This window comes from Biomphalaria glabrata, chromosome 8 (genome assembly GCF_947242115.1).
Source record: "Biomphalaria glabrata chromosome 8, xgBioGlab47.1, whole genome shotgun sequence".
In the NCBI taxonomy this organism is placed as follows: domain Eukaryota; kingdom Metazoa; phylum Mollusca; class Gastropoda; family Planorbidae; genus Biomphalaria; species Biomphalaria glabrata.
The window spans coordinates 2,126,902-2,133,704 of NC_074718.1; the positions used below are offsets into that span (position 1 = coordinate 2,126,902).

General features: G+C 33.7%; 1 long non-coding RNA gene across 1 annotated transcript; it reads right to left on the reverse strand.

Moving 5' to 3' along the window:
• Positions 1–1,071: 1,071 nt before the first annotated feature.
• Positions 1,072–6,408, reverse strand: LOC129927589 (uncharacterized). Its single transcript, XR_008779167.1, has 3 exons — positions 3,964–6,408; positions 3,134–3,272; positions 1,072–1,780 (listed from the first exon to the last, which is right to left on the reverse strand). It is a non-coding gene; the product is annotated as an uncharacterized LOC129927589 (long non-coding RNA).
• Between the last annotated feature and the right edge of the window lie 395 nt (positions 6,409–6,803).

Genomic DNA, 6,803 nt, shown 5'->3' on the forward strand with positions numbered 1-6,803 from the left:
ACATTAGAAGTGGCCATCATGACAGTGCTGGCCAGGGCTTAGCCATATTTTCAAAACATGTTGTCAATTATTTTGACAGTTGTTCCAATTAGAAAAATAAAGTAACATATATGGCTATAACATTGTATAATAGATTTACACATAGTAAAATTAAAAAAAGAAAAATAATTCTGAAACTTACTGGCAGTTCCAGGTACAGAATAATTAAAACTGACACACAGACCCCTGGTCAACAGTACAGGAAACAGCATTGACTATACTATTTGAAGTACTCCACCCTAACCCATGTAATAATAGGGAAAAGTACATGTATACAGCTTAGCACTAGTCTACAAAAGTAGTAAAAATAACAATACATAAAAATAGCTCTGGGAGCACCAGTTCACAATTATAAAAAATGCTTGCATGACCTGTTAATAAAGTCTAGGTCTACTGTTGATTTTACATGTGTTCCATCAGAAATAGATATTACATCCTAGCCCTAACCTCCAACAGGACAGTGAGTGTTCACACCAGAGAATATGGAGATGATCACCATTAGATAAGACAAAGTGAATTAGTATTTGAACCTTTTAAATAGACTAAGGGAATGAATTCAATGCGTACGTGAAGTCTGTCAATACCAAATAGTAAATATTAATAGACTCTTTGTTTATGGAACATTTTATTTTTCAGTGCATTTCTCATCTATGATGTCCTTAGACTAAACCTCAAAACTGCATTTTTAGCAACACAGCAAAGCTTTCATATTAGTAACAACATAGTAAATGTGAACAGTTTTATTTTGAATATAATAATATAACAATATTTGAATAAAGCTAAACAATGAGAAGTCACTATTTACACCATAAAGAGCATAGAACAAATTGTGCAGGGATGTGACACTAATGAACATTAATAGGATAGCACACAAAAGCAGGGGAGATAATAAACTGAATTAAGCATAATGTAGCTTTGGTGTTGTGACTCTATAGAATATCCAAGGTTAATTGAAGGCATGTTTAGTGTTTACAACATTTTCAGTAGAAGACCCAGAAGTGATGATCTTCATTAGTATTCATGAATAAACATACAAGTTTGCTTAATACAATAATAATAATGATAATATATCATAGAACTTCCCTCTTCCAAAAACAAACAAGATAAAAACATTTCACTGAAACAAGAAGATTGAGAAAGAAAAAAAAAAAAAGAACATGAAAAAAAAAAATATGAACAAATCACTGGACTGATGTCAAGATATACCTAAATATAGAACAAGTCAATTATGGTGATTAGTTCTTACAAAGTACATCACTTGAGAACTTGTACCTGTATTAGAAATGATTGCTCTATTCATTGTATCTGTTAGGCTTTCTGACTTCGCAACCACTTCTGGTAATGTAACCATGTTGTGAGGTTGGGTTACAGGGTTCAGGATGTATAACTCTGGGTGTAGAAGAATGTGTCATCACTCTAGTAGGTGAGCATGGGTACTCAACCTGAGGTTAGGATCATTCTTCATTGGTTCCATATTGCAGCTTGATCACTAAAATTGTCTTGAGAAGGTCTGGTTTTGAAGTAGCATTAGGGAAATGTTCATTTCTTTCATCTTTAACACCTAGCAATCAAAAGATAATGGCAGGTTTCTTTAGAGCACAAGGAAGTCTCAAGATAATGGCAGGTTTCCTTAGAGCACAAGGAAGGCTCTAAATGATGGTAGAAAAGGAAACACTCTCTAATGTATCTACTGTGTCTGTGTCTTTGCCTCTAGGAATTGTTTTCCCTCTCAAGATGTTCACTGTAAAGAGAACAAAAATTGATCAAAACATTTTCATAGTCAGTGAAACACAAAACTTGGCAAAGCTTTAATAATAATAATAATAACGACATTGACAGACTCACGAGGAAACTATTAACCAAATTCTGATGTTTACACCCCAAGTCCTCCACCATAAGGCTATACCTGCCCTGGAAGGATGGAGGCCATGGATTGCTGAACATTTTCAAACTGTGTAAGACGCAAGTTTCCAAAATACGATTAAAACTGCACGCCTCCAGCAATGAACTAGTTTCCTTCCTACGCAAATACGACTATGATGCAACCCCTCTGAACCTAAACAATGTTGATGTTAATGTCGGTTTGGACCACGTCGGGCATGAGATTCGCCAATGGGAAGAAAAAACACTCCATGGAAAATTCCCGGCTTTATTACATGGGGACAACATTGACAAGGCTGCTTCCTTAGCATGGCTAAGTTTACCAGTTTACCCTGAAACTGAAGGCTTAGTCACAGCAATACAGGACAGAGTAATTAGAAAAAAAATTACGAGAATAAAATTTCTAAAACTCAATATTGTTGACAAATGCCGAAAATGTGGAAATGTGGGTGAGTCAATTGAACACATAATGGCGGGATGTTCAGCCCTATCGGAATCTGCCTACCTAGGTCGCCATAACCAAGTTGCAAAGCTAATACACCAGCACTTGGCTTTGACACACAATTTGATCAGTAAGGATACTCCTCCATATTATAAATACTCACCACAAGAGGTTCTCGAGTCTACGCATCATCTACTGTACTGGGATAGGCCTATTTTGACTGACAAAACTGTAGATTTTAATCGCCCTGATCTGCTGCTCATCGATAAAAAAAGAAAAGGCCGCTACCATTATTGACATCGCCGTACCACTATCTCATAATGTAAAAAAAAACTGAGCTGGAAAAACAATGAAAATATGGGAACCTTGGCTTGGAGATTAAGCGTTTATGGAAATTATCTAAAATAACAATATACCCCATTGTCATATCAACCGAGGGAATAATAACAACTGACCTCACAGATACCTTCAAGGCCCTTGGCATTCCTAGGAACATTCTCGTTGCCTGTCAGAGGGCGGTACTTCTGCAGACCTGCCACATCACCAGAAAATTCCTCGGTGGAAACTGATAAAGGGACTACGATGAATTTTGTTTTCCTTTAACGAAACTCGACCGTGGCTTCGCCAGAAAATGAATACTCGCTCTTTTATAATAATAATAATAATAATCTTTATTGTCCGTATGGAAATTTGTCTTACAATTTGTGCATTACACACTATAAGGGGTTTAGTATAAAGAAAATATAAATTGATATACACTGCATTGCTTACCATGTTATTCCCTACGTCTCTTGATCAATATTTCGGTTTAAATTCCTTCTTCATGTCGGTCTACATCTTCATCATGTTGGTCTACATTTTAATGTTGGTCTACATCTTCATGTTGGTCTACATCTTCATTAACCTTGGTCTAAAAAAGAATAAGAAAAACTTTTGCCTTGAAAAGGAAAAAAAAAATAAAATTCTTCTGTTGCTTTTCTTTTCATGTTAAATAAAACTTATATGATGATGTGGCTTTCACGTTATGGTGTTTTAACTTAGGATTTTATGAATAAACTTTACAGAAAAAAAAAATATACCCAAGACATCTAATACAGACTGTTTAGATTGTTTCAAAATCTCTAGGTTTATTCTTTTCACATTTTTTGTGAGTTTTCACTTTCTTTCTATTGCCTCAGCCAATCTCTACATTGTTTGCTTTTCTTTCACTATCTTTATGTATTGTATTTCTTTTAGAATGTACTTAAACATCAAATTGTAAGCAAAGAGCAGATTAACTAGTTTAAAATTCCAAACAAATGAAAATTCAATTACAATTATCCTCAGGATTACCACTACAGCAATGACAATATAGATACCAACAGAAACAACATTCACACACAAAACATACAAAGGACACAGTCATACACAACCACTGGTTAATAAACTAAACCTCTTTGTGATGTGACTAATGACCATGAAACACACTGACAGAAAGTGGAGTAAAAGAGTTATAAAATCTTTCTGTTCTAGCCTTAATGAAGAGGAGGCGACCACTTTATCCAGATCTGATGTAACTGGTTTAGTGGCTGCAGATCAGCTAATGTTTCAACATTACTTACATGTACACTGCACTTGCTTGATATTCTTGTCTAATGTTTGACATGTTTTGAATCTTCCTTGAGAGTTGAAGAGAATCTACTTCCTTGACCAAAAGTTCAGCAGAATAAATAGCATCAGGCAAGATATGAGCATCAAGATGACCCCACAACAGTCCAGTGCACATACCACATGACCAGGCAGCCATCCATTCTTTTGAGAAAACAATTCATTCTTATGAGAAGACTATCCATTCTTATGAGAAGTCAAAGTCTTAGTGTAGAGGCCTCTCATGCTTGACTTTGTTCTGGTAACTTGTTGCACAAAATAATTTAAAACTGAAATCACTTTAGGAAAAAATGATGAAAATCAAGGAGGAAAAAAAAAAAAAGCAAAGTGGAGGAAATGTTACAATAATAATACACATTTTGTTAATGTTTTATTTTATGTCAGTTATGTATGGAATTGGAGGAGTTGAGTATAAATTCGATAATAATTCCTCTCTCCCATTTCAAGTTAGTTGTTAGTAACACCAGGTTAGAAGTTAGTAGCAACAAAATGATGTAGAAATAGACATGGCTTTACTTAATTTAGTCTTCTTAATGTTGATGATCGTTGACTGGTAGCAGTACACTGCTGGTAGACAACTAAACTGCTGTAGGCAGAGCATATCTTAACTATTAAAACTTCAAATAACTTGAATAACTTCCTTGTGAACAAAACTAACTATAAAATTTATAACATAGACAAAATAACTTGTGATCACATGAAATCACTGTAGTAGACTTCAGTAATAACATTTCATAACAAAATGTAACTCACTACAATAACACAACCTTTCGGCTTTACACTCTGGAGTCTTCTGTCTTAACTAAGACAAAATGACAACAATGCCATATATTTTGCATCAATCACAACTAATCGCTAACCTCTTCCCACTGTCACCATAGAAACAAACACACTCCTTAACATTTCTGTTAGTCCAACATTCTTTCACTGAATCAAGCCCCAAGAGATCAATCTTTAGCATTCTTTTTGTCCATATGTAAGACTTTGCAATCCATTTTCCTAATCTTTACTAGTTAAACTTAGCAGACACTTTGGCAGATATTGGAAATAGGAATAGTGCAAATATTTTGACTAATCAAACATTAAAAAACTCTTAAGTAGATTCCTATTTCTCTACCTTGATATCTGCCAACAAAAACAATTGATACATTTGAACCTCAGAAAGAAAAAAAAATGAAATATAAAGTTGTATAAAAAAAAGTCCAAGTTAACAAAACTTTATACATGGATTTAAATTGCAGATATTGACAAGAACCCTAAAAAATTGGAATCTAATTTTGTAGCTTGATATCTGTAAACAAAACAAAACTAACCTTCAGTAAAAAGAAGTGAGATTAACCATTTCAAGTATATTGTTACTGAAACTGAAAAAAAAAACAAGTGGTTCTGGAAGCAATAAACAGACTTTACTATTAAAAAATACTACGGATTTTATAAGAATAACAGTAATTAAAAGTAATAAATAAATAAATATACATAGAGATAGAGTTACAACATCTGATGTATCCTGAAAGTGATATGAAGCCTAATAGTTGCAGCCCCAAAAATTGACAGGACACCTGAGGTGCTCACACAGGTGACTTGACATGATGTGCCCCAACAGTTGGTAGGAGAGAAAAGGTGCCTTACTAAATGATAGGACACTTGAGGTGCCCCATCAGTTAAAAGGACATTTGAGGAACCTAAACAGTTATTAGGACACTTGTGGTGCTCCAACAGCTGATAGGACACACTTAGGTGAACAACACTTGGTATGATAGAAGTATACTATGTTAACTATGAAAATAATATAACTGAACTGTGATGCTGGGCAGTGTAGCTCTATGATTAATCAACCAAACACATGTAAACAATCCCAATGTAGATCAACAGTGATATGGTTATCTGACTATGGACTGTGTTTTTCAACACGGTTGGGTCAAGCCAGGCTGACACAGTAGAGGACCAGTAGAGTAAGGCGAGAAAAGTACAAGTTCTGTAAAGCTGTGATATTCAGACATTGACTATCATTGTTAAGTTTTTAATTGTTTATTATTGATTACGCTCATTAAAGTGTCTTGAAGCCCAAGTTATCAAGTTTTTGATTTAGCCATATTATTCTGTAACAATAAGAACTGTAATTGTACATTTTCAGACAGGATAATATTAAATTTGTGTAAATATATATTATATCTCTCATAAAGTAAAGTCAATAATTTTGTGCAGTACAAGTATATATATATTGTATTGAAGTTGGACAGTAATTGTGCAATTTTGACAGAGGAAGACAGTAAATTTGTGCCAATGTATATTATATATCTCATCAAATAATAGTCAGTAATTTTGTGCAGTACAAGTATATATATTCTATTGAAGTTGGACAGTAATTGTAAATTTTGACACAGGCAGTAAATTTGTGCTGATGTATATTATATATCTCAAGTAATAGTAATATTGTGCAGTACAAGTATTATCCCTGGTCTATCAGACCATGAGATCATAAAAATACACAGTCAGATAAAAGCAGTAGCCAATATAAAACCCAAAAGAAAAATCTTACTCTGGAATAAATGTAACCTAACACAACTACACCAAGCTGCATTAAACTTTCAACAAACATTCTTATTAGAAAAAGACATTAACCAACCAGTCGATGACCTCTGGAATTTCATTAAAAACCATCTTAAAAGCATTATAGAAAATCAAATACCAACTAAATACACATCAAACAAAATAAATAAATGCTGGTTTAATAATAGACTAAAGAAGCTTTGTAAACAGAAGGAAAACCTATATAGAAAATTTAAAGAAACTA